Genomic DNA, 26,790 nt, shown 5'->3' with positions numbered 1-26,790 from the left:
CACCCAAAATCTCTGAAGTGTTCTATCCCCTAGACTACTGCAAGTGTTTCCTTTTCAATAACAGAATATCTTTCTTCCAATGGTGCTAATGCGCTAGACACAAATGCTGTAAAAAAAATTTGCCTTTGAGATTTTTCTAACTTAAACCAGCTAAGATCCCTTTGTTACCTACATCAGTAGTTAGAACACTTGCAGGCTTAGGGTCAAAACCATATAAGTATTTTTACTTTGCATTTATTATCCTTTATATTATTGAAGTAATTGTCATCTGTCCATACACATTTACATCTATTCTCTAGAAACTATCTCTAATTGAATGTTTACTCTGAAACAGCTTTACAAATTTTGCATTAAATTCCACTAACCCAAAGAATGATCTTAACTGATCTTTATCACAAGGTTTAGGAACATCTTTTATCGCATTCATCAATTTTTTTTGGTTCTATGCCTTCTACTGAAGTTTCATGTCCCAAGTAAGCCCTTACTTGTACAACAAACCTGAATTTTGAAAATTCTGCTGTCAAACCACTCACACAACTTTGCTAGCACACCATCCAACCTGATATTATGTAGTTCTTTGATCTTCCCCTTGACCAAAATGTAATCTTGAAACAAATATGCCTGGCATGTCCCTAAAAAGCTTGAGCATTAATGTTTGAAAAACAGCTGTTGCTGAGGCAAGGCCAAAGGGCATGCACACATATCAATAACAATATTTTGGTATCATAAAAGCGGTTAAGTTTTTACTTTCATCATGTGGCTTTACCTGATAGTACACAGCAATACGTTTATAGATGTGAACCATTCATTCCTATCATCAGTGCAAGCATCTCATCGATTTTAGGGAGTGGGAATTTCTCTACAACATTGTTTCTATCCAGCTCCCTCAAATCAACACATAATAAAATCTTACCTTTGGCCTTGTGGGCTAGAACCACTCAGCTGCCTCCACTTCCTCAATGATTCCTCCTTTTCATAAAGCATCTAATTATTTATTGACTTTCTCTTTCAGGACCCAATGAATCTCTCTAGACTTCTGTACTTTATGAATTGCTTCACTTTTCAACATTATCTTATAGGAATATACAGTTGGGGTACCAATTGTCCCAGAAAACACCTCTGGAGAATCATTCTTGAATTTGGTACCACTTCTCTCACTTTCACCCATGACTAAAACTTGTTCTACACCATTAGGGTATAGTATAATGTCCAGCTCTCTCTGATCAATCCATCTCAACATGGACGACCTTTTTCTGCCACATTAAGTTTACCAATAGTTTTTCTCCCTTTAAATTCAAAAATTACCTTTCTGTAACCTATCATGGGTATGGGCTCCTCTGTAAACATTTCTGGCGTTACATCTGAATGATCAAGAATGTCCTTAGAACTTTCTTGAACTTTTCTTCCCATACTTCCCTATCAATTATATTATATTGGGAATCCAGAGTTGGCTACAATCAGTGTTTCCATTCGTCCCAAACTTATATTACTTACTGGTTTATTTATAGACTGTATGTTAAGGTGGTTTGCAGTTTTTTCACTGTTCTTTTTTGTAGTGGAACTGGTATCCTTGATACCTAATACACAATCATGCTCAGTAGAAGTGTGTTCTCCTGTTGATACTTCAAAATCCAAGTCTGTTTTGAACTCATCTTTAATTATAGCAACATTCTTGGTGTTCTTCCCTTTTCTACACACCTTAGACAAATGGCCCCTAATTCCACTTTCCCCACATTTCTGATTTTTTGTAGGACATTTTTTACTGTATGCTAGGTGATCCTTAGTGCCACACTTGTAACACCTTTTTTCTGCTGTTTTTACACCTTCCCTTTTAGAGCTCATCTTGAGGATGTGTCTCTCTTTCTTGTGTTTAACTCTGCTAACAATTTCCTTCTTAGACTTTTTGAAGTCAACTGTGGCTACAACCTCTCCTAGTTGAGATCACCGTTCACTCACAATCTTTGTTTTATGTACTCATTATTTATAGGAATAATTATATAATCTTTTATCAATTTGTCGCAAAATGTGCTAAATCTACATGTTTTAAGATCAAATTTATACCCCTCAATTATCTCTGTTTTACCCTGCTACTGAAAAAATCATGCTTGTCAATAGCAATACATGCAGATGTTAAATAGTACTTGTCTAAGTCTTCTAATGCATTTAACCGCATTAGAATCATCAGCAGCGTGAACTTTATTTTCTATAGAACTGTACACTTTAAGACCCTTTGGCCCTAACAAATGTAAAATCGTCTTTTTGCTGTGTTCAGATAACTCCTCACCCTCAGTAGTATCCATATAGTTTAGAAAGTATTCCTTCCATTTGTGCCACTTAATGGGGGAGTCACCTGCCGTTGTTAAGAAAGGTTAAGGCGGAGTAAGCAAAAAAGTTTGTGTTGCACACATTTCAACTCTAGTGTAATAACCACAATGTAAAGTGTAATATTGCACTGAAGGTTTAAGTGTTTCAAAAACAATTAAAAACAAGAATATAATTAAATGGTACCATCAAAATTATACAGTGTGAATTATTTTATCCTGAGAAGCGTATCCTATTTGTTTGAGCACTCGTCAGCATGTCTCCGTCAGGCTTGTCAAAAGATCCTCTGCTGCCTAAATAATGGTTGCATTTGCTTGACTGAAAGTTCTCCCACTTAAAAATGGCCTCCAATGCGTTGATGTCACAACACGCGCCCTATACAACAATTGACATGGGATATGAGACACGATGCGCGCCATGGGGCCGCAAAGCTTCTGATGCATGTAGTGAGTCCACTCGCCTTTAATGGTAGCAACTGTGCGATGCGGTTGAGCACAAAAATATTTTAAAAGCACTTTACAAACTTGTGTTGGCCCCCAGCAGTGGTTTGCACTCACAGCACAGCCCCTCAATATTAAAACTTTGTTATGTAGTGTTCCTCAGTGCCATTCCTTTCAAATCAGCATTATTTACTGCCTTCCCTTAGGTACATTGTGAGAATACATTGTCCTTGCTTCTCTTGTTGAAATCAGCTTATCGCCAAGAATTGAGTAATTTCTCTCACATGCAGTAATACTTATTTTTTATTGCAAACAAGTACAGCTGATAAAAAGGGCCAACACATCTGCTTTATATTGCAAACAATCTTAAACTGACAAAGTTTACATTCCACAATACCTTTTCACATTCTACTATGACCCTATTAATATTCCAATATGTCATCATGGTTATATAAGAAGACACCACATATTCATGGTTGAAATTATCCATTCCATATATGATCATGGCAAAGTCCCTGTTTACGAGAGTGATGGAAAGGTGTAACCTGGTACCTCACGTGAGGAATTGACAGGCTGTGGTAAACAACTCCTTTTCTGTGTATATGATGCATCTTGTACCAAATTGATATGTTTCATCTGTCCTTTCTCCACAATGCATACACGATATTTTAGAAAAAGCAGCAGGGTGTGATAGCCAAACTCAGAACGGTTAAACGGTCTAAACTTTGCCAGACATTGTTCAAGTTGAAAATGCTTTGTAAAAAAAAGAAAAAAAAGCAAAGATGAATTGCAAGCTACTATAGATCAAATCTTGACCTGAGAAAAAATTCAGGTTTATCTGAGTCAGCACAGTTTATAATATTTGATTGACTTTACATATTAATTGAGGAAGTCTTGGGCTAAATACCTTCATCTGTACACATGCATCATATGTTTAAATAAAGAGTAAAACATTTAAATAATTTGTCATATAACTCACACCCCCTGTATGACTCTTCGCAGGCTGGCCTTTATCTCCTTGTTTCTCAATGTGTAAATGATAGGATTTAGCAGAGGTGTCACAATGGAAGGGAAAACAGAAACAACTTTGTTGATATTCAGCAACCTTGTTCCTGCTGGCTTCACAAACATGAAAATTGTAGTCCCGTAGAATATAGATATCACAGTGAGATGAGAAACGCAGGTGGAGAAGGCCCTCCTCCTGCCCATATTGCTGGACATCCTTATGATAGTCAACATGATATAAACATAAGATACAATAATCACCAAGAAACAACTTAATAATACAGAAGTAACCATGATAAAGAAATTCAACTCAACTGTGTAGGTTTCAGAACAGGACAATGTAATCAATGGAGCAAAGTCACAATAATAATGGTTGATCATATTAGATCCACAGAAGTGTAGTTGGGAGATCTGGGTGACTGTCACTGTTAAAGCCAAGAAACCAACAACCCAACAGCTCAAAGCAAGCTGAGCACACAGCCTGTGGTTGATAATGGTCACGTAATGCAGTGGATTGCAGATAGCGACATAGCGATCAAAGGCCATGGTGACTAGGAGGACGTTTTCTGTAACCCCTAAAGAGAAGTGGAAGTAATATTGAGCAATGCATCCACTGACTGATATTGAGTTGCTTCCTGTGATGAGACTTGAAAGCAATTTGGGCACAGTGGCTGTAGGGTACCAGATTTCCAAAAATGAAAATGTTCCAATGAACAAGTACATAGGCTTGTGGAGGGAAGATTCTCTCCTAATGACAGCAATGATGAGAATATTTATAGAGATTGTTAGGATATAGATGATCGAAATGACAGTGAAGATAAATATTTTCAACTCTCTCTTGAGAGTAAAACCAATGAGAATGAATTGATCCACGCTGGATATATTTTGGTTCTCCATATCCTCCTTTTTCATGAACTGCAAACAAAGAGTAATCAGACAGCAGAAATGATGATGTGGAATCACCTATACGTGGCAATCTTTGCATTTTGTTAATTGAGTCCTAATAGTGTAAAGTGATGCACTGAAAGCCTTTATTAAACTGACACAAAGGGCAAGATGTACAAAGCCCTTTTGCATTTCTTAATGACCCGAATAGGTATTTTTGGGTGTTAAGAAATTCAAAACAGCCTTTTCGTATGTACAAAGGTCTTTAAGGAATCACAATTTGCGATTTCTACCCAGTAGAAATTGCATTTTGCGATTCCTAAAACAGGAAATTGCAAATAGGGACTTCCTATTGCGATTCCTATTCTGGTGTGCAAGCCATTTCCTAAATGTGACTTGGGTATTTAGGAGATGCAATTACCACTGACTTGAAGTCGGTGGCAACCAGGTTCAATCTAAAGAAAAAAAAGCACCCCAAGGTATTTTTTTCAAATTGTAATAGAACACGCACATGCCCATTAGACATATGTGTGCTCTACAGGTGCACCTCTGTTTTGGGGGTGCACCAAGGTGGACCCGGTTTAGCATTTCCTAAATAGTGATTTCTTAATAAGAAATTACTATTTAGGAAATGCAAAACCCGCCCCTTAATTAATTTGATTCTATGTGATTTCTTATCATAGTAATGAATAGTTTGCATGAAAACAATAATGGATTTCAGAAAAGTAATGTTTAATTGTTATATGCAAAAAGTGAAGATGCAGTTCCACATTACACTAAATAGAAAGTATTAACAGAGTTATTTAGTTTTAAATCCACTGTTACATACACACTGACAAAGCTTATTCAATTGAATTCATAATTCCGTTATTGGTGTTAATTCGTTTGAATCTTTTTAATCGCCTTGGTCAACCTATGGTGATTTTTTTTTATCTTTATAACCTTGTTTTGAGAATCATTTACTCAAAACTGAACCTGATTCTGTAATAAAACCCTTAACTTATTTCAGACTAGAGTTTTTCTTGCATGGCCACACAGGCCATAGTGTCATATAAATTGTGATTTTTGAAGAGTTTTGATTGCTCTTTTTCTCTATCACTTCATGAAGGGTGAAAAGATTTATTGACCTTGTTTAAAGCAAAATCCTAGATATGCTGTGTTAGATGTTTCAGCCTTTCCACAGATTTTGGGAGATTACTACAATCAGTGGATTTCACATGATTGCCATAAATCTGATGAGAAACAGTTTTTCAACTGAACTACTTACATTCACAAACCACAGCTGTGTTCTGGACCACTCCTTGTCTTTCAGGATTTGATACTTCTAGTTCTTCCAGTCATGTGACCTGGATCCATAGGAAACTATCTGGTTTCCCCTGTTCCTTAAAGCTGCTGCACTCTTTGCTCCATTTCACTTTTGGTATCCAGACACCTGGAAAAGGAACAAAAAGCTTGGGGTATAAATATATCTTGCTCTCTCCTGATAACCTTGGAGCCCACATCTACCTAACCATCATTGACATCTCAGGCCATGCCTGAACAAGTTAAAATGTGCACTTGGGAACTGAACCTACCTAACAATGGAAAAGAATCCAAATAATAGACAAGGCTTCTGAGCTATCTCTTAAGAGCCATTAACAATGAACTTTCAGCTAAGATTCCCGAAAAACGTTGCTCCCTCTTGTGTTGTTTTCACATAGCAATAATAAAGAAGACTAAGAAGAAGCATGTGTGATTGAGCAAAATTAATAGGAATAAGAAGCAACAAAAATTAAGAAAAACAAATTCAAGCTTAATAGTGAGATCAACTAGCAAACAAGAAAGATTTCACTGAGACATGAGGTACATAGTACACGTACCAAGTTGTGTTTACAAATTCCTATTAGCACATTTTTGCAATTTGCTATTAGAAAATCATAACCTGTGATATACAAGAATGTGTTTAACACTGCTTCTGATTCCCAAAAGGGTCGCAGGAAACCTCCCTCATCAATATTCATGAGGCATGTCACAATTTGCAACCAATGGGGAATGGCCTGCACTCACAGGGATGGTGACCTGCTGAAGAACATGTCTGTGATTTCTTTTTAAATAAAACAATTTTTTCCTTGAAGGAAAACTGGCTGCATTATGATTGGGAGTGTGAACCCCACTTAAGTAGCCTTTAAAACATATCCTAGGCTTGCCATTGCAGATTGTGTGTGCATGTTTAAACTGCAATTGCAACCTAGCAAGTTAAACTTCTTGCCAGTCCTACATCTTCTTCTTTTTATACATATGTCACCCCTTAAGTAAGTCTTAGACAGCCAGAGGTCAGGGTGCAGTGTATTTAAATGACTAGAACAACCTTGGTAGCAATCCTACAAATCATAGCCCAAAATTGTTGAGAGTTCCAAAAATTGTCAACTAATGCCAAAATATCTAAATCAATTTCTAAGGCAGTGTACATTGCAGCTCTTTTTCAGTGCTCTTATCTGTAGTAGATAACTCTTGGTACAGGAGTCCTCGCATTGGTAATTTGTCTACTTGAGAGAAACCATGCTAACAATCCATTAGCATGACTGACTGGGAAGAGTTTAAAAATTCTATGCAGAGAGTTGGATTTGAGATCCATTCTTTGTGTGATACATGTTCAGGTGCATTCCTCTGCTAAAGGATATACTTAATGTGGGGTATCCACTGTCCTTCATGGAATGCAGCATAATTGCAGCTCACCCCCCAGAACAGCTCACAGTTTAGGTGGACATCTCCCTTGAGTCATGGCTACGCCTGATGTGGGCAGCTCAGTCCTGTGATGGTGTTGGGATTCTTGTATATGAGCCTTTGTGTTTAGTCATAGAATAACTCCTGCCGCTAGTCTATGTAACATTTTTCGTCAATAAGGATAATTGAGAAGGAGCTATCATTTATATCAAACCTTCATGAAAAACAACTCCAATTTAGGGCTCTAAAATGGTAAATAAAGATAATTTGAGTGAGGTAAAGAGTTTTATTCTTAATCCAATACGTTTGTTTGTTTTATTCAGTTAACAGTAATCATTTACTCATCATAGTAACAAATTCAAATAATCCATTAGTCGATATTGCATAAGGAAATATACATTATTTGTAATTATTATGAATAATACAGTGAAGATATAGCAAGTTTGTTCCATTAAGGAATTAGTTAATCTGGTTTAGACCTAAGAATGGTAATTTCTTAATTAAACAAAGGAAAATATGTCAGAAACAAAATAGAATTCTGATGAGAGAATGAAATGCATAAGCATAGAGACTTTGCCCATAAGATTTGTTTAAGCTGAAAAGTATTCTCATTCATAAATCAGCAGACCGCTTATGAAAGAAAAGAGCTTAAAAGGAGTTCTCTCCTGAAGTGAGGTAACTTTAGGAATATTAGAAAGAGTGTGTCTCTCTACTCTAGGAACTCATGCTAATATACATTTTCTAAAACATAGGTTGAAACCTTTGATGCATCCTAACTAGTGAGCATCAAATCAAATTTCAGCAGCCCCTGGGAGCAGGCAAGCCCACTAGTTTCTCACATCTGTTGGGACAAAGAAACAATTCATTGAAAAGACACTTTGGCCCTCATTCTGACCCTGGCGGTCTTTGACCGCCAGGGCGGAGGACCGCGGGAGCACCGCCGACAAGCCGGCGGTGCTTCAATGGGGATTCCGACCGCGGCGGTAAAGCCGCGGTCGGACCGGCACCACTGGCGGGGTCCCGCCAGTGTACCGCGGCCCCATTGAATCCTCCGCGGCGGCGCAGCTTGCTGCACCGCCGCGGGGATTCTGACCCCCCCTACCGCCATCCAGATCCCGGCGGTCGGACCGCCGAGATCCGGATGGCGGTAGGGGGGGTCGCGGGGCCCCTGGGGGCCCCTGCAGTGCCCATGCCACTGGCATGGGCATTGCAGGGGCCCCCGTAAGAGGGCCCCTAAATGTATTTCACTGTCCGCTGCGCAGACAGTGAAATACGCGACGGGTGCAACTGCACCCGTCGCACAGCTTCCACTCCGCCGGCTCGATTCCGAGCCGGCTTCATCGTGGAAGCCTCTTTCCCGCTGGGCTGGCTGGCGGTCTGAAGGAGACCGCCCGCCAGCCCAGCGGGAAAGTCAGAATTACCGCCGCGGTCTTTCCACCGCGGAACGGTAACCTGACGGCGGGACTTTGGCGGGCGGCCTCCGCCGCCCGCCAAGGTCAGAATGAGGGCCTTTATCTACATTGCAAAACCTGTCAGCCTTAGGTTGGTCTTCCCCCAAACAGTTTGCCTACTTACCTCCAGTTTTTGCTGAAATTCATTTTTGTTGGTGTTAGGGCTTTGTGCACTTTAGAGCTACTAATTAGTGTTAACATGCTTGTGCTCACTTCCCTAAACATGGTTTGATTGGCATATACTTGACTGGAATATTTAATTTACCTATAAGTCCCTTTTAGAATGGTAAAATGGTATATCATATACCCAGGGCCTGTGAAGTACATGCTTGCAGGCTGCAGCACTTATTGTGCCACCCACTTAAGTAGCACTTTGATACATGTCCCAGGGGTGCCATTGAAGCTTAAATGCAGTTATATGCTGCTGTGTCAACCTGCCATTTAAACCCCCTTGTTAAGCTTAAACTCTCCTTTTATTATATGTGTGTTCTGTAAGGGAGGCCCTAGGTACCACATAGGATAGGGTGATGTGTAACTAAAAGGTTGTACATGTACATTTAAGTTTTACATGCCCTGGCAGTGAAAATAAGGGATATCTTTCAATTTGGAGCAGGTAGGAATGGTGAGTTTGATGTCTACTGAATTGTAATTTAAAGCCTTCTTTAAAGGTGATGTTGGACAATTCTGAAAATGCCACTTTTAGAAAGTTGACATTTTCTTGTCCTAATCATGTGGTGTCTGCACTCTGCATCCTGGGTCACATGACTAGATATAGTGGGCAATTAGTCTTTGTGTATTACTCCCAGACAATGAGACAATCGGTCATAGATGTTGACAAGATGGTACGTGTCTGATTTAATGAGTAGGAGGAACTGTCACCTACCACATTTGCATATCACAAAGACTCTGCCTCAGCACACTCACAAAGGGTTTGACACCAGTCTATTGAGACCCCAGACAATATGAGGCAAGGGCAGAGAGGCAGAATATTCAATTCCAGAGGCATCTAGGGTTGGAAACCTCCAGAATCTTTTCCTACTTCAAAATAGTTACCAGGTAAAAGTAGTGGATCTTTAGACACCGACATCTTCATTACATATTTGAACCAGTGGAAGACTCAGAAAGAGGACTGCTGTGGTGCTTTGCTGCGAGAAGAACTGCTGCCCTGCTGTACTTCCCTGCTGCCTTCCTGTATGAGTGAAAAGAACTGGACTTGCACCTTGAACCTATGACCACCAGAGTGACTCCAAGGGCTAGTTGTCTGGTCTCCTAACCAGAGGCTCAGGGACAGTGCAGGCTCCAACAACCTTGAGCGCAACACCGGGACTCTGACTGCTGTGAGTCCTGCCCTCCCAAGTGGTGCTACCCTAGTCCTAGACCTTTGGAAATGGGCCTCAATGTGCTCTGCCAGCCCATCTGGTGTCCCAGAAGAACTAAAGCTGGGTGATGCATTGCTTCCCAAAAGTCAGTACCTGAATCGCTGTGTGATACATCCACAATGCAGCCCCTCTGATCACAGCCCACAGTTTCCCCTGAGCTGCCGTTGCATGATGCATCCTCAATGCAGACCTTTACATTGAAAGTTCCTTGTCACAAGACCTCCAATCACAACCTTGCAGCACCTCAGAACCTCTGCTTTGTGAAGCATTCTCAATGCAGGACTCCACATTGCTCCTCAGTCAGGATTTAAGGTACTTTTTTTCAGTGGGCCTCACTGGGTCCCTGTATTGGACATTCATTCCATGTGACTTTGTACCGGTCTGCCATGACTAAATAACCACAGTTGGCACTTTGGGGGTTTTGGTGCTATTTTTCACCTAAATCTTTAAAATTGCAAAGCTCCAGTTCTACTGATTAGATTTTTATCATTTTAGTGCAACATTATTTATTTGATTTTATTTGTCTCACTTTATTACTGTTTTAATTGCTTCAAAAATACTTTTTACATTGCCTCTAAGTAAAGCCTGACGGTTGTACCAAGCTACCAGAGGGCTCAGCAAAGTTAATTTGGGGTTTGCTTATGTTTCACCCTACCACAGATTGTTGTTGCTGCCTGAGTAAGGTTTCCCTCACCAACACCAGTAACTCAGTTTCCAACAGTTATGGTAGGTACGCTATTGACTGAAATTCCATTGTAAAAATAATCATATTTTACTCTCAGATAAAAGGAGGTGGTAAGCCATTTGCATACTGGTACTGGTCCTCGAGGTACCCCTTTCCCCTTTGTGAATGTTGACAAAATATTTTTGTGAATACGCAGTGGTCCTACTTTGAGTAACTATTCTTTTTTCATTTTTTTTAAATGCATTCCATTGTTAACAAGTTAAATGGGCTGCATTTAAAAAAAAATTAAAAAATGCTGCATTTAAAAGCAATTACAGACATTGTGGTCTGCTGACCCCCAACAAGCCGCCATTCTTATGATTGTAGCCAATGAAGGTGAGTCTTAATTTGTGACCTACCTCATGAGTATTGATGAAGTATTTCAAATTACAAACAACTAGCAATATCTCTTTTGTGAACCTACTTATTGGTACATGGGTCAGTTCTTAAAAGAAAAAAAAGAATTAAATAAACACCTGTGTGCAGTTCAAATCACTTTTTACCAAAGTGATTATTTATCTATGAAGCCCTTAGTTCAGAAGAGCCTGAACGGATACTACCATAAACAGATCTTTGTTCTCCATCTCTGCCTCTCTCTGTGCCTTTCTCTCAATCTCCCTCTTGCCATCACACCTTCTTCTGCTTGATCATATTGCCACCAAGCTGAATTAGTTTGCTTATTTGATCGGAAAAGGCATGGGAACTTGGCAAGGAATGAAGCTAAGGATAGTGCACTGTCTTGACAATAGCATGTAGAAGATGAAATAACAAACCTTTGTTTTTGAAAAAGGTAATATTTTTACAGAAACTGTAAAGTAGCAATTAGATCACTAAATTAGAAAGTGTAACACAAATGATTAGTTACTGTTTGGAGACAAAATGAATTCAATTTCCCAAACAGTATTAAAAATGTTAGAGGTAATAATTCATGCTGAGTTGGGGGCACATATGGCAGGTGTGATTGCATCAATTACATGATCCCAGTCAGGCTGATGATACAATCCTTTGGTACATAATGACCATCTTTATGATGGAAGGTCTTGTGACCTAAGCCTTCCACCTGTCTTTGTCTGGCTCCTTATTCAACATACATGAATCCCATTGAGTCCACTCAGCCGTTTATCCTTCTGAGGTTGACAAAATGAGTATCATGGCCTGAGTATCAAAAAACCTCTGTATTCTCACTAAGGCAACAAAAAATAATTGAATGTTAAAATATTGGCTATATTAACAAGCAAAAAAATACAGCTGAGACAAACTGTGCTATTGTAGAAAAGAAAATCCTTTCAGTGAAGTATACTTTTGGAAATGGGAAATTATTGCTTGAAATATAGTATGTACAGTAAGTTTTAACTTGGATAATATGCAGTTGTAGAAGTCAAATCTTCTTGAGTACAGATTGCATATGATTTTAATAATTTTCCCTGGCAATTGTGAATCGGCAAACAAATCACTATTTAGTTAAGAAAGTCCATCACACAGCAAATACAAACCATTTGTGTTAGCAATTTGCTAGCAATGTCAAGTTTATTCCTAAACTAGAGATATAGGTTATCATGGTCCTTCAGCCCATTAACCCCTTAGCTGCTGGGCCTCCCCCTACCCTCCCCATTGATGAGCTCTTTTTTGGCTATTTGGGGTAGTTTATGCTTAGGCCTTCATAACTGTTTGTCCACATAAGCTATCCACGCCAAATTTGTGTCCTTTTTTTCCAACATCCTAGGGATTCTAAAGGTACCCAGAGTTTGTGGGTTTCCCTGGTGCCAAAATACAGTGAAAATGTCTTTTTTTTTAAATGGGAAAAAAGGACTATGGAAAAAGGCTTGTGTTTGTTTTCCCCTGAAAATGGCATCAATAAAGGATTTGCAGTGCTAAAATCACCATCTTCCCAGCTTTCAGGAAAAGGCAGACTTTAATCAGAAAACCACATTTTTCCACATAATTTTGGCATTTTACTGGGGCATATCCCATTTTTACTATTTTTGTGCTTTCAGCCTCCTTCTAGTTAGTGACAGAAATGGGTGTGAAACCAATACTGGATCCCGTAAAGCTAAACATTTCTGAAACACAGACAAAATTCTGAATTCATTCAAGAAGTCATTTGTGTAGCTCCTACCAGGTTTTCCTACAGAAAATAACAGCTGATGTCAAATTTTTCAAAGCAATATATTGTTATGTCTGTTGTACTCTTCTGGTTGCGGGGATATATAGGGCTTGTAGGTCCATCAAGAACCCTAGGTACCCAGAGCCAATAAATGAGCAGCACCTTGCAATGGGTTTTCATTCTATACCAGGTACACAGCAATTCATTTGCTGAAATATAAAGAGTGAAAAAAGGTATCAAGAAAACCTTTGTATTTCCAAAATGGGCACAAGATAAGGTGTTGAGAAGCAGTGGTTACTTGCACATCTCTGAATTCCTGGGTGCCCATACTACCATGTGAAATACAGGGCACTTCTCAAATAGACATCTCTTTTACACACTGTCTTACATTTGGAAGGAAAAAATATGTCACTTGCATGGGTAGGACTAGTGCCCGTGACAGGAAACGGAACATGGGCACATCACACTTTTACATTGAAAACTGATATGTTTTTTGGAAAGTACCTAGTTGTTGATTTTGATCTTTAGTTCAGTCTTCACCTAGGGAAACCTACCAAACATGTGCATTTTTTTAAACTAGACACCTAGGAGAATCCAAGATGGGGTGATTTGTGGGGCTCTCACCAGGTTCTGTTACCCAGAATCCTTTGCAAACCTCAACATTTGGCCCAAAAACACTTTTTCCTCACAATTCAATGACAGAAAGTTATGGAATCTTAGAGAATCCACAAATTTCCTTCCAACCAGCGTTCTTCAGAGTCTCCCAATAAAAATGGTACCTCACTTGTGTGGGTAGGCCTAGTGCCTGCAACAGGAAATGCCCCAAAACACAATGTGGACACATCACAATTTCCCAAAGAAAACTAACCTGTTTTTTAAAAAGTGCCTAGCTGTGGTCTTTGGTCTCTAACTCAGCCGGCATCTAAGGAAACCTAGCAAACCTATACAGTTTTTGAAAACTAGACATCTAGGGAAATTTGGAATGGGGTGACTTGTGGGGCTCTCACCATGTTCGGTTACACCAAATACTTTGCAAATCTCAATATTTGGCACAAATCCAATTTTTCATCACATTTCAGTGATATAAATTTCTGGAATCTGAGAGGAGCCACACATTTCCTTCCACCCAGCATTCCTCCAAGTCTCCTGATAAAATGGTACCTCACTTGTGTGGGTAGGGCTAGTGCCCATCTCTGGAATAGATCTCACAACGATCAATGTTGGTCCTTACATGAGGGCAAAAGTTGAACCTGAGGTGATCAATTCCTGAGTCAGGCACTAGGTACAGGAACTCAAGCAAGGTAGCGTTTTTATCAGGCTAGGTGGGGAAATGCTGGGTGATAGTAATTTTGTGGATCCCAGCATATTCCTGTAGTTTGTGTGACAGAAATGCAAGAAAAAATGAGTTTTTATTCAACATTTCAGCTTTGCAGGGCATTCTGGGTAAGAAGCTCTGGGGAATCCACATTAGTCACACCTCTCTGGACTCCTTTGGATGTTTAGTTTCTAGAAATGTCTGGGTTTGGTAGGTTTCCCTATATGGCCGCTGAGCCCAGGACCAAAAACACAGGTACCTGCCTTACAAAACCAGGTTGTTCTGTGATGGATAATTTTGATGTCTCTACAATACGATTTGGCTGGTAGAATTTGGGGCTGAACTAAATTGGGGAGCTCCCAAGAGAGCACTTTTTCTGTGCTTGCTAACCCGCTATTGTCCCGCTGCACAGACTGTGCTTGCAAAGGGACAGGAGGACTGTCCTCACCACCTCCCTCATAATCACTGGAAGAGGATTAATCGACTGGGACTCCTCCGACTGAAAAATCACTCCCAGAGTCTGCGCCATTGCCCTATCCCTCAGATACTGATACCAATCAACACAGTCTTTAGCGCCTCTAGCGCCCAGACCAACAATCATTATTGGTTCTCCCACTCCCATTACCTCCTCCTCGGATTCCCTCACTAGCACCCAGCAAAAGTGCATTTCATCTCTCCATAGCCCCCCTCGCACATACATTTCATTTGTATTATAGCGCAGGTAATGGCTGGCTTTACTAATCCACTCAGTTATTCACATATAATACAGTTTTGATTCTTTTAGTAGGCATGTAAACCTTAGGCAACACTTTATGGCATCAAAACTGCTACTAGACAAAAGTCAGATCCTTTTCTAGCAGAAACGTAATAACAAGACTTACTTGACTTTTTTATTGCTGCCTAAAAGCTACCGTTGAAAGAAGTCAGTTGAAGTATGTGCACTGCTTGCATTGCTTTGAAGATGCAAGCTGCAACTGCAGGAGAACTGTTGAACTGTTGACAAATGAAAAAAAAAAATATATATATATATATTCACAAAGATTGCGCTGCACTCACGGAGGTAAAATCTAGCCAAACTTCTTTAATAAAGGTAACATCTTGCGGCAGTTCACTGAACACAGAATCAGGTCCCACAACGCGTTTCAGCTTACGCCTTCATCAGGTGGTTTTGATTAGCATTGCACGTTGTTACAAATCACCTGCCTTTTCAATTAATAATTTCACAGAGGCATTATGGTATTCGTAGTATTGTTATCAGAAAATACACGGGGTCATGAATAACACAATACAATAGTCAATAATGTTAATTGATCAAACTGCGCTGTATATATTCTCCTCCAACCCGCATTATTTCATATTTATTCACGTTAAAATATTCCCACCTCACTTGGTCTTAAACTCGCCACGTTGCCATTCCTATGAATCTCATAAAAATATCGTGGTGTCTGTAATACTGTTTCCCTAAAGAGAATGGGAGTCATGAAAAACATGATATGATTGTCAATAGAGTTGATTTATCATGCCACGTCAGATGTATTCTCCTCCAACAGCCATTACTTCAGAAAGTTTGGATGTTTCCACTATCTCTCAATCTTAGACTTCCCACTTGTCATTCCTGTACTCTGCCTCATAATCACAAAATAAGGCAACCAAACCTCCGGACTCGAATCCCGAGTCGCATCGGTATATGTCAAAGGAAATAAGGAATCAAAACGGCATACAGCAATGGAAGTAAGTTCATTTCCTCATCTTCCATGGTAGTGTACCAATGCCAAGGATAAGTATCCCCTTGCCAGCTTTCGATCCTAATATCTTCACTGCTGTACCGGGTTCTCCAATTTCATAAGTCCAAACAAAGCTGGCGCTGCATTCCCGGAGGTAAAATGTAGCCAAACTTCTTTAATAAAGGTAACATCTTGTGGCAGTTCACTGAACACAGAATCAGGTCCCACAACGCGTTTCAGCTTACGCCTTCGTCAGGTGGTTCTGATTAGCATTGCACGTTGTTACAAATCAGCTGCCTTTTCAATTAATAATCTCACAGAGGCATTATTATATATATATATATATATATATATATATATATATATATATATATATATATATGTGTGTAAAGAGGCCACTTTTACGTTTGGGTGTGGTTTTCCCGGGGGCTGGTTGCAGCCCCCAGGTCAACCACACACGTTGACAAAAGTGCTCGCTATATATATATATATATATATATATATATATATATATATATATAGTATGTGGAGAATGACAAAGAACTACCGGTTGAGAGTTGGCATATATTACACACAGACTCTACTCTAAGCAATGTTATAACTGAAAAGCCTCTGGTGATCATTACGTGATGATTTAAGTCACAATATGGTCATAAGTGGCCTTGAGAGTGTATCACCATAAAAAAAAAACAGTTGGGTTTTTCTGTTGCAAACACTGTAAAGCTTGTAGGTACAGTAAGAATTGTTTTGAAGTAATTGGTGATAATGGACATTTGATCCATCAAATTCGAGCTCACTATAATTGCAATACAGATTTTTGTATGTATTGTTTGAGATGCCCGTGCAAGAAACTGTATGTAGGCAGTACAATACACAAAGCAAAGAAAAGGGTTCTGGAGCATATTAGAGCCATTCGTAATTATGATCAGAATTATCCGGTAGCAAGACATTTCCATGAGAAACACAATGGGGATGAGCGGCTGCTAAGTTTTGCGGTCATTGATCAGATTAAGTCTACTGCTCAGGGTGGTAACAGAGAGAGAAAAATGAGGATTCTGGAATCCAAGATGATAATCAGGCTCAACACCCTGTGTCCCATGGGTCTTAATTTAAGCGAGGAAATGAATGTACATTTGGGATAAAATGAGTTGCTGGTGTTATTTTGCATTTAATATTTGTTTGGTATTTAGGTATTTTATATATTGGTTATTTATATATGTATATGTGTTGGACTGGGGTTAGCTCACATGTTAATATGGAATATTGGTGGTATGTCATAAGTATGTTGGTGTTGTGTAATATTTGTACTGGCATCACAGAATCAGAGAGACAGGCGATGCTGTTTAGTGATCCAGTTAGCAGATTTAGTGTGGAGGTTTTGATTTAATCTTTATCATTGGATTATTTTACATTATTGGAATGGTATTAGGAATTGAATCAATTCTATTTTCAAATATAAATAGAAATATTACTGTGACATACATATGTATAGAAGTTACACACACTATAAGATGTGTCTTGGACGTTTAAATATGGCATCCATGTTGTCTTTGAATTGCAAGTTATTGTGCTGTGTAGTCCTTTGTTTGTGTTTGATGTTTGGTATGGGTATTTAATATGTGCAGCAAAGTACCAGCCTATACGTGAACAAGGCTACGGCTGAAACGCGTTGTATGTGAGGAGGCATTTGGTATTAAAGTATATATTTTTTGTGGACTTCATCTTGTTGTCCGAGCGTTCTTCGATATATTATCTGGAGAAATTGTTGGAATATATATATATATTCTTTAACAGCTGGATGGTTTCCTTGGGGGCCATAGTGGTCCTAAGGGAAACCATACATATACCATACAAACATATCTTATCAGTTAGATATAAATTCATATTATGCAATGTGAGAAAGTCATCCTCAATGACCTGATGAACCCCATTCTTTGAATGATACTGTTGTTACTGACTCTGACTTTGCCCTGGGCTCTGCTAACCAGACCCAGGGCTGGTGCTCTGTTTAAAAGATATATGGCAGTTAGGCTTAATTACGATTGGCTCAGACAACCTACCTGTAAGTCCATAGTGTATACTAGATGCCCTAGTTTAAGGAACCCAGTGGAGTTAAGGCACTTAAGAGTGCACTACTGTGGTGTCTGTTGAGATTTTAATGTCAGCCCTGCCTTGTAGGCTAATTCTAAAATAAAACTAAGTCCAAATTAAACTTTCAAATTAAAAGTACTTCCAAAGTCTTAAACTAACGTATTTTCACATATGTCACCCCGTAAGGTCTGCTGTAGGTACTCCAAGGGTCAGGTGCATTGGGGAAAGAATGTGGCTAGAGCTTCCGACTTTGTTGCTGGGGAACCAGGTTAGAATCTTGGCATTGGCTCAACATCCTGTGATTCTGGGCAAATCATGTAATATCCTCATGCCTACCAATAATGAATGAGTCCTCCTTTAATGTAACTGATGCTCGTGTAAAGCACTCCAATACCTTCAGGTCAAATTTGTGCTATGCAAAACTGCAATTTAAAAAAAAAAAATTACAATAAGCAGGAACATTGCAAAAAGTGTTTTATATGCCCTGGAGAGGCCAATTTAATTTTTCTTCGTAGGCTAACACAAGAAGGCTTTATTAAGCTTTAAAAGAGCCTACATTTTGACAGAAATGGGCTAGAACCATGATTCAAAGTATCAAAATAATATTTACAATAAATCAAATAAGTAGCCATTATTCATTATAACTATTACAGGAAAGGCATTATATAACTCTTCCCTACCATCATCCAAAACCAGCCCTATAGCTGCTTCTTGTGATTGGTCAAATTTTGAAGGCTGAGCCAAGCTGCTCTGATGAGGTGTGAAGTGGACTGAGCTGAGACAAAGGGACAATCTGGTGCGAGAAGATCTGCTGCAGCAGATGCCAGGACAGGAAAGGGGCTGGGTAGCCAAACTGGTTTTCAGAGGGTGAAGGACAGATAGTGCAGGAACCAGGCCCACCCACACTTCCTGCACCCCAGCCAGATGGGAGCCTCTCTAATTAGAGTAGGAGAAGAGCTGGAGGGGAGTGTAGGGTAACGTTAGCCACACCTGTGGGTTGGGTTAGCCAGGCCTGAACCTCAAGGAGAGATTTTCTCCATTTTGGATTTTTGTGAAACAGTGCTTTTGAGACAAAAATGTCTACGTTTTTATAGCAGTGTGGCACCCAGTACCTCACTAGTCAGGGGTGCCTCCCTGCTCAGAAACCTCAATAAATATGGCAGAGCTGCCCTGCAAAATAGATCAGTGCTGAAAAGAAATCTGAAGGAGGACTGCCCTGCTGAACTCCTGGTCTGCACCAACAGAGGACTGCACTCCCAATGACTGTACCTGCTGCACACTCTGGGCTTCTCCAAACAAGGACATTACCTTGCTTCCAAGACTCAGGAGTGGATTGCCTAAAAGCAACAAGCAGCTACTAAGAGCCCCCTGGATCAACTCGTACAAGAAGAACCTAGGAGACCGGTGTCCAGTAACATTGTCACATAATTCATGCAATCTTTCTTTCTCTGACAGCAGAGTGTGGGCTGTTCATAAACCCTAGTCCCCAGTTATAAAACTAAACCCATAGCCTGACATTTGACCTCTGTCTTTAATGCACATCAAATGTCACACAATAAATACAGAATTTAAAGGCATCTTTATTTATTGCTTGGACTTAGGTGACCCACCAGAAATTGTCTGAAGAACAGTTTGGAAACACTTCTCTTAAGTAGGTCTGGGCAGCAATTGTCAGAATTTGGTCACTCTACATTACTTTTTTGACACAAATTTCTGGCCAAATTCCACCAATCGCTATGTGGCAGAATGTTTTTCCTGTGTAAGCAAAGCAATGACAACAGGAATAAAATGAGGCTTCAGCAAGCAAGCTGGCAAGCAAAAGCAAGATTTGACATCCCCTAACAAGATTTCCGGTCGCCACAAAGTCTTCCATTACCATTTTCTAAGTCATGAGTGGTTGCTTTCAGAGTGCTGCTTGTCAAATAGATTTTCTACACAAGAAGGAGAAAAATCAACTTAAAACCAGGTTTTTAAGTAACTATTCAATCCGAATGGTTGGTACAAGATGTTTTTTAGTGTGAATAATATTTTTTTATCTTCCTTTATTTCAACAGGATGGGACCGTGATGGAGACTCCAAATTCGTCTTTCAGAAGGTTCCTTCTAGTCCTTTGTCCATCCATAAGTCACTTTTCATTTTGATTTGGAGGTGACAGGATTATTCTTTGTCTGCACTCACTGCATCATAATTGTCATTGGATTTTAAGGACTTTTCTTGTAGAATATAAACTCAGGTAAGCTAATAAAACTTTGAAGAGATTTGTTGTTTGATGGATGGGGGGGGTGGGTGACCTCAATTTTCAGTAGGGGCATATTTTCTGTTGACTTTTTAGTTTGTCTCTGGGGGACAGGTTTGCAAAGTTTTGGGACCGCTGTGGCCTGGTTTTAAAATGCTTTTCAAAATACTTTCTCTCTTGTTTTCTTTTGTGTGGTTTGTAAATTTTGAACTTTTTTGCTCATTTTGCTGTTGCACCTTGTCTGCCCTTGTTCCATGGCCAGCCAGTCATTACTAGGCATTATGTTTTTTAAAACCATCTTTTGATTTAGCGATAACCTTGGATTAAATGCACATTATGTTTATTTTACTATTTTTGCAAAGTGTTGACATTTATTTTACCTGGGTATGTTTTGATGCCTTGGGATGTCTGTGGTTGGCAAACTGTTAAAGTTGACATAATTTTCATGTTGGCAGTGCTGAATTAATGGTAGTGTTTTCTTCTTTGTTTACCATGACTCCTTTCTATGCTGGACTAGTGGCTATTTCTTTGTGTCACCAGTGTGGGTGTGTGTGTGTGTGGTTGTGCATGTTTGCATATCTAATAGGCCATTTTGTCTTTGTTCTCCATGCTATGTGGCAGGGTGGCTATTTTGTGTAGCCAGTGAGCTTTTTGGCATAAGTCTTGGCTGTGTTTTCTATGTTGTCCATGCCTTCTTGATTATTGTTTGAACATGTGGCCAGCAAACATTTTGTGTAGTCACTGTGCTTTTGCCATAGGCCTGCATGTGTTCTGTTTATCATCCATGCCTTATTGCTTGTTCCTTAAACATGTGGTTGGCAGATGTTTTGTGTAGACCTGCATGTGTTATTTTGTTGTCCATGCCTTTGATATTGGTGGCCACTGGTCATGTGGCAGGATGTCCATTTCATATAGCCACTCTACTTTGCTTTTGCCATAGGCCTGCATGTGTTCTATGTAGTCAATGCCTGTGCCCTTGGTCTCCATGTGACACTGTGGCCAGTTCATGTAGCCAGTGTGCTTTGTTTTTGCAATAGGCCTGCATTTGTTCTTTATTGTCCATGCCTTCACCCTTGCTAGCCATGTTTCTGAAAGAGGAAACAAGTTGGCAGCCGGATGATACAGTCGTAACACATATCTCCACCCAAGCTCTTACCAGACAGAACACACCAGCAGAATTGTAGGAGTGTGATGGCCCATTGTACTATACTCCATGATGTGGTGATCTGCAAAATGAGCACTTACACACAAGCAGATGCTGCCATCCACACAGGCTGGGGTTGTCAAACCAGTGGCACCAGGAGTGGGCACAGCACACCAAAGTGGACGGGCCCCCCACTGGGAGCAAAATTGTACCTATGGATAATACCATGAGGGGAGATCTACCACCCACCACGTCTCTAACTGGAGCCATAATCATGGACTTATTCTGTGGCCCACTTCCCAGCCTGGCTGGAGAGAAAGAGATATTGACCTCTGATGGACTGCCAGAAAGACAATCACTCTTGCGGCCTCTAGCTCAAAGGATGATATGCAGTCAGTGGCAGATCTGGAAAGCGCAGCACTCAAGACATCTAAGATGGGGGGCTATCAGTAAGGAGTCATGCTTTGAACAGAAGCAGGGTAACTCAGAGGTAAGCCATTTCCATTCTGTTTTGGAAGGGCAGGGAACTCTGTCTATAAGGAGCCCCAGCACTGTGAAGCCTTTACAGATTGAGTCTGAGGGTAATGTTGCTGTTGATAATCTGGCACAAAGTTTGGGGTAGAAGTTATGGATATTATGGGTGGCAACAATAATTGGACTGCAATTACCATTTCTTTTCCTTACCAGACAATACTGATTGGTCTGAGCAGGACTCTCCTGGAGCTTCTAGTGATCAGACCTTAGGATTGGAGAGCCAGGATAAAAGAATATCCACTCATAAGGTGGGCAAAAACAGCAAATAGACTGCTGTCATTGGCAAAGATTTAAAATGGGACTATTCCGCAACAGATCACTTTGTAGGAGATTTGCTGCATGCTCCCCAAGACCCTCACAGCTCCATCCTCCCCTACTTTAGAGGCAATTTATGCATGCATCAGTCCCACAGTGAGGAAACATGACTCCATAGCTGCAAGGTCCAGGCGGTCACTCTAAAGTTGTAAAGGGTAGTATGCAAAATTGCAAGGTCTTGTGCCACCATAGGTGGATGCCTATCAAATTTGGAGACTCGGGCGATGGTGCTAGAAACAGATTTTTCCAGGTCTCAGGGTCCGATTGAGGCACATGATGCCCAACTTTTAGACATCCAGTGGAAACTGTAGGATCTAGACGATTGGCAGTGCTGCACTAACCTCCAGATCTTAGGTGTACCCCGAAGGTAAAGAAGGTTGTGATCCTGGACTCTTAATTGTGGAACTATTTCAAAAGGCCATTCCAGAGCTAGGAATTTGAAACTGGTCCCAACAGTTTGAATGCGCTTATAGAGTCCCCCTGGTACTGAAACATTCTAAGTGAAGTGCAGAAAAACATCAGGCTATACTGGTCTATATTGGCAACTTCTTGTTAAGACAAGCAGTCTTTGAGAAGGCAAAACCAGATGCCAAGTGACCAGTTGGTGATATCTACTTTTTTTTTCTAAACCAGATTTCTGCCATTATACAGTAGAACAACTGTGGTATCTCCGTCAACTTATTAAACTATTTCAGGACAAATGGCACAGGCCAATCTTTTGAATCCAGCATGTTTGAAGGTGGCTTAGAATAATATTACGTGTTCATTTCTATCTGAAGCTAAGCAAAGGAATTTATAGATGATATGATTACATAGATGCGTGTGATTTAATAGTATTTCATTTTTGTTCTCTATTGTAGGGTAGTGTCATGCTAGGGTTCATTTTGGTGCTCACTCTGGGTGGAGAAGCTGCACACATTTCATCAAACCTATGATTGGTCTGTTCACTTCTCAAAGGAGGGATGTGGGTGGGGTAATAGGGTTGAGGAGGCATTTCTATCTTCTCCCAAAGGAAATCTGCACTTAAAAGTTATTTGAAGGCAGCCCAATGTTAACCTATGAGAGAGATAGGTCTTGCAACAGTGAAAAACAAATTTGGCAGTATTTCATTGTTAGGACATATGAAACACATCAGTACATGTCCCATATTTAACATACACTGCACCCTGCTCATGAGGCTACCAAGGGCCTACCTTAGTGGTGCCTTACATTTATATAAAGGGAAGGTTTGGGCCTGGCAAGTGAGTATTTGCCAGGTCAAATTGGCAGTTTAAAAATGCACACACAGATACTGCAGAGGCAGGTGTGAGCCATGTTTACAGGGCTACTCAGGTTGGTGGCACAACCAGTGCTACAGGCCCACTAATAGCATTTGATTTACAGGCCCTGGGCATCTCTAGTGTACTTACTAGTAAATCAAGTATGCCAATCATGGATAAACCAAACGCAACTACATTTTACACAGGGAGCCCTTGCATTTTAGCACTGGTCAGCAGTGGTGAGGTTCCCAGAGTACCAAAAACAGCAAAAACAGAGTCCAGCACACAATCAAAGCATTGGAAGCAGAGGCAAAAGCCAGGGGAGACCACGCCAAGGATGCCAGGTTTAACAGAGAATCATTCAGATGATTAAAACTGTGTACCTGTGCTCACAATTAGTACCCTAAACCATCATTAAACCACAATTAATATAAATAAGAATCTATATTATCAATATGCAAAACCACATATTGCATTCAGTATATTACATCCTAAATACATCTCTTACTGCAGCCCATGTACTTAAATTCTCTGCGGCTACCTCAGTATGCAAGTGGTTGTTGATGTCTCTAAATGAGTATAAGTCTCCCTTTATATTTGTAATATTTTCTATCTCCTTAACAGTTTACATTAGACAGTATACATATACCTTAACATACCAAGTCTACTTTTAGCACAATAACAAAACACGTTGTTTCTCTTCTATAGATACAGCAACCTCCTTTTCAGCCTACATACAGTATGGCCCTCATTACAACCCTGTCGGTCGGTGTTAAAGCGGCGGGAAGACCGCCAATAGGCCGGTGGAAACAAAAATTGAGTCACAACCACGGCGGAAACCGCCAACATAGACAGCCACTTTAACACTCCGACCGCCACAGAGGTACAAACAAACACTGCGACGGTCACCGCCAACAGACAGGTGGAAGACAATGTACTGCCCACCCTATCACAAGATGCCTACCCGCCACCTTTTCTGAGGCGGAACCAACGCGAACTAAAACACGGCAGAAACAGGACTTGGAAGGGAAAACACTCACCTCTCCACACCCCACGAGGAACCAGGACGCCATGGAGCCAGAACTCCAGATACGCCCTGCGATGGTCTTCCTGCTCCTCTATCAGGAACACAAAAGACGGCGGCGACAACCACGGTGAGTACTGCACCTACAACACAGGGGAGGGGGGCGGGAAAAGAGAGTGACACACACATGCAACACCCCCACCCTCACACACTACAATATACACACAAATACATGCTGCAACATTACATATACACCCTCCCAGCCCCCCTGGAAGAACGCAAGGACAAAAGGAAATGAGTTGAACAATTGTAATCATGAAAAATCCAGTAGTCAAAACTCGAAATACAGTATATACAATTATGGACACCAACTACACAAGTCTGGATAGTGCACCAATTATTGTCCATGGACCACTGGGCCCAAAATGCATGGGCGAGGCCCACACATGATACCAGACGTCAAACGGAGAGAACACTGCAGGGGCATCAGATCGCAATGAAACAGGCACCACCGTGGAAGGGGTCACCTCAGCATGATGAATGCACAACGCCACTGCTCCACGAGGGGGCTCCATGCCCACTGCTGTATCCTGGGGAGTGCAAAGCCACAGTCTCTCAAGTCTCTCCAGTGGGTGGATTGCCCACTGCTTTATCCTGGGGAGTGCAAAGCCACAGTCTCTGAAGTCTCTCCAGTGGGTAGGTTGCCCACTGCTTTATCTTGGGGAGTGCAAAGCCGCAGTCTCTCAAGTCTCTCCAGTGGGAGGTTTACCCACTGCTCTATCCTGGGGAGTGCAAAGCCACAGTCTCTCAAGTCTCTCCAGTGGGTGGGTTGCCCACTGCTTTATCCTGGGGAGTGCAAAGCCACAGTCTCTCAAGTGGATAACAGTTTCCACTGGTTCTGGAGGGGGCCTTGTGCCCAGAGTGCTTCATCCTGCCAAGGACTGAGGTAGTGGATGTGATTCTCCACTGATTCTGGAGAGGGCCTTGTGCCCAAAGTGCTTCATCCTGCCAAGGACTGAGGTAGTGGATGCCTTTCTCCACTGAAAGTGGTGCATCATGGAAGTTGCCCAGGCTCCTGGAACTGACCACCAGCCTCGGACGACTGACCACTGGGGATGGCAGCCATGTCTGTGGTGGTGCCACTGGCTCAGGATGCCGCGGGGCCGCTGGCGGTGCTTGCAGCGGGGTCAGTAGCGGCGGTGCTGGTGGCGGCCTCTGTGGCATTGGTTCTGGCGGTGGTGCTGGTGGCGGGCTCAGTGGCGGTGATGCTGGTGGCGGCAGTGCTGGTGGCGGGCTCAGTGAATGCGATGCTGGTGGCGGGCTCAGTGGCGGCGGTGCTGGTGACGGGCTCAGTGACTGCGGTGCAGGTGGGGGTGCAGGTGCAGTCTTCTCTGCCGTACAGGTTTGCGTCAACATGGACAGAAGGTGTGACACTGGTCCCATTGTCTGTGCCACCATGCCCTCTCCTGACCTGACCTTTATTTTCTGGCCCTTCCCCACCTTGGTTGGTGGCACAGCTGTCTTGCCACTATCCCCTTTCGCTTTCCCTGAGCCCTTGCTGGCAGGTGTTTTCTACTTCTCCCTCCAGGATGTGGGCAACTTTTTAACTTTTGCAGGTGTCAGAATGTCCTTGCCCTCGCTCCGTGGCACACTGGCAGCCCTGTTGGTTGGCGCACTCCAATAGCCTGCAGTTGCTGGCAACACTGTGCCTGCTGACGTGCTGGGTTAGGACCTGGAAAGCCTGGCCCTAGGGGATGGATGGGGGAGGGAGGTGTAGGGAAGAGGTCAATATTAGCCAGGAAAAGTTTTTTAGACACACTGGGACGGGTAGATGGAGTGGGGTTGGGAGTGGAGGAAGAGGTAGTGGTTGTAGGAGGTGTATGTTTGCTGAATTTGGGTGAAGGTGCATGGGCTGGAGGCTGTTGTGAGGTGGATGGCTGTTGGGTGGGTGTGTGCCTGCATTTGTGAACTTTGGGAGGAGGGCTCACATACACACTGGTAGCGGACACAGGGGATGTGTGAATGGTAGTGGGGGTGGTGAGGGCACGTGAGCGGTTTGTGGTGATGGGCGTGCTGGTGATGGAGGTAGTGGCTGAAGATGTAGTGCATGCAGGTGTGAGTGGAGATGAGACAGA

The 26,790-nt window shown here is 41.4% G+C and overlaps 1 long non-coding RNA gene across 2 annotated transcripts in view; it reads right to left on the bottom strand.

Moving 5' to 3' along the window:
- LOC138258965 (uncharacterized) overlaps positions 1 to 26,790 on the bottom strand; it is a 114,443-nt gene that overhangs the window by 52,794 nt on the left and 34,859 nt on the right. For both annotated transcript variants that reach the window (XR_011198614.1, XR_011198615.1), the window contains exons 2-3: positions 15,210 to 15,321; positions 5,920 to 6,084 (exon numbers count right to left, since the gene is read on the bottom strand). This is a non-coding gene — a long non-coding RNA (uncharacterized lncRNA). The remainder of the gene's footprint in view (positions 1 to 5,919; positions 6,085 to 15,209; positions 15,322 to 26,790) is intronic.

The sequence above is a fragment of the Pleurodeles waltl genome, chromosome 2_1 (assembly GCF_031143425.1).
Source record: "Pleurodeles waltl isolate 20211129_DDA chromosome 2_1, aPleWal1.hap1.20221129, whole genome shotgun sequence".
NCBI lineage: Eukaryota > Metazoa > Chordata > Amphibia > Caudata > Salamandridae > Pleurodeles > Pleurodeles waltl.
Note: the sequence above shows the minus strand (reverse complement) of the source record. Positions and strands in the feature narration are given on the sequence as shown.